General features: G+C 36.8%; 1 protein-coding gene across 2 annotated transcripts in view; it reads left to right on the top strand.

Moving 5' to 3' along the window:
* Positions 1 to 2500, top strand: part of LOC113829077 (galactosylceramide sulfotransferase) — a 208544-nt gene that overhangs the window by 722 nt on the left and 205322 nt on the right. The gene's annotated exons all lie outside the window — the stretch shown is intronic.

Genomic DNA, 2500 nt, shown 5'->3' with positions numbered 1-2500 from the left:
TGTGAAGCCAAACATTCGCCTTTATTTGGCCTTGTGTTAATGAACATAATGACTTTACGAAACGTTTGCGATTTGCGATATACTTTCAAGACGAAGAAAACACCTCAAACTTGTTGTGCATTTGGCTGTACAAATCGCCAGGCAGGTTAAAAAAAAAAAAATCTTGGTTGCCCTTTTATGGTCTTCCAAAAGGGAAAACTTCAACTGATAAGCGAGAAAAATGAAGCTTGGAAACACGCTGAAGAGAAACCTGGTAGCTCTTCACTGTGCATGTCATTGCAACACAGGTCTTAGTCGGGAGAAATCGTTTGCACTGATTGCAACTGGCTTGACATACTTCCTGGGTGTCTTTACAAAGGTATTTGGTATATGAGGCTGGCTTGTTTAATTTGAAGTGTACTGCTGCCTCTGATAAGACGAGATGTGGTGCCACATGACTGCAACATGGGCTTAAAGGCTGTCATGCACATACAGTCTCCAGTGAGAACCCAACAGGACATACCCTAGTCTTATACAGTGTTGTCTTAATACCTGGCGTTGACTAGGTAGCATCTACAGAGTGGAAGTAATTGCTAAATTTTACACCTTTGAATCAATCAGTCAGTTAAAAATAACTTCAGAATGTCATTTGTCATATTTTGTTATTGAAGATTCAAAATTAATTAAACTTTGATATGAGAATGTGAATATTCTTAATGAGCATGACTTATCTTCACATTATTCTTTAATAATATGGAAATAAAAACATGCCCTAAATGCCAAAAACCTTAACCCCCCCCCCCAAAAAAAAGTAAAAAATATATAAAAAGTTAAAAAATAATAAAGAAAAGAAAAGCAAAAAGAAAAGAAAATTTACCAAGAAAAGAAAAGAGAAAAGGTCCTGTTCGCAGTGTGATCATAATGACCAACCTGCACATGACCAGCAACAAGGCAATCATAAGCTTCTTCTAAGGACTTATACACTGTTATGTATCTCCTTTGAGGATACGGTGACATCTCTCCTTATTAGGGCAGGTAGTTTAGAAGTATCCTTTACCTTCTCATCATCGCGGAGAGAAAAGGGGGTCAGGAATCTTCTTTCCATTAGTGAGAGGCAGTTTCGATATATAATGTTATTTATCAGCATCTTAGCAGTTTTGGTAATATAATGTTATTTATCAGCATCTTAGCAGTTTCCTTAATATATGTTATTTATCATCATCTTAGCAGTTTCCTTAATATATGTTATTTATTAGCATCTTAGCAGTTTCGGTAATATATGTTATTTATCAGCATCTTAGCAGTTTCCTTAATATATGTTATTTATCAGCATCTTAGCAGTTTTGGTAATATAATGTTATTTATCAGCGTCTTTGAGGTCTTTGAAGTGGAAGGTTTCATTTGGGAAAGGCGAGGTCAGTAGCAACTCGAGGAGGTGTCATGGCGCCTGATTCTAATTTATGGAAAAAAAGTGACATGCGGTTTATTTTGATGACGTCACAAAAGTTACGGATGCTCTGTGAATATTGTCGATGATTTTGGTCTCTTCAGTTTTCAAAAAGGAGGGAAAATAGTCATCTTAATGGTTATATTTTCATGGAGCAATCACCAAAACAGACGCCATGACACCTCCTTGAGTTGCTACTGATCTAGCCTTTCCCGGTGTTTCCAGTGTTTCACGTGGATCTCGCAGTCTCGCTTCGTCCGTTGCCTCACTATCTGCGCGCCCATTTTTTTTTTTTTTTTTTTTTTTTTACGTGAGAGCTCCTACGTCGGTTGGTTAGCATAATAACTCAAAAATTCAAGATCAGATTTGGTTGGTTAGCATAATCACGAATCGGATTTTTATTATTTTTTTTTTACCAGAGGTGTGTGACTTTGCTCAACTTAAGGTGCTGTGACACTAGCACTTAATTATACTTAATTATACTTAACATAAATACAAACATTCTCGAATATAACTCTCAATTTGACTTTGCTTGGCTGAAAAAGTTGACGGAAAGGTTGTCAGACGGAAACGATCAATATCGTCTGACTGGAAAATCGACAATTCGCTCAAAAATTGACAAAATTTCAGAAAATTGTCTAAAAAAATTGACGGAAAAAGTGCAAGTGTGACAGCACCTTTAGAGGCTTCAATTTTGGCTGTGTTCCGAAGCGTGATTCGAATCTTGCGGGAAGGATTCTGTTATTTACATCGCTTTCACATCGTCCTTGTTTTGTGTAGGCTATGCTGTGTTGTAGTACAGGTCGGTGAACTCGTCTTCTGTTCATTATGAATCTGCACAGGTGATTGATTAGCTTTCGAACGGTTAATCATACACAATCTGCACAGGTAATTATCGAGCTTTTAATGGAGAATCATACACAATCTTGCACAGGTAATTATCGAGCTTTTAATGGAGAATCATACACAATCTGCACAGGTAATCAATGAGCTTTATAATGGATAATCATGCATGTTAACATTTATGTACTTTTGCGTTTATGTTTGTATGTGTGTGTGTATGCATGTGTGCCT

Source organism: Penaeus vannamei, chromosome 29, assembly GCF_042767895.1.
Source record: "Penaeus vannamei isolate JL-2024 chromosome 29, ASM4276789v1, whole genome shotgun sequence".
Taxonomy (NCBI): Eukaryota; Metazoa; Arthropoda; class Malacostraca; order Decapoda; family Penaeidae; genus Penaeus; species Penaeus vannamei.
This window is presented reverse-complemented; position numbering and strand designations above follow the sequence as displayed.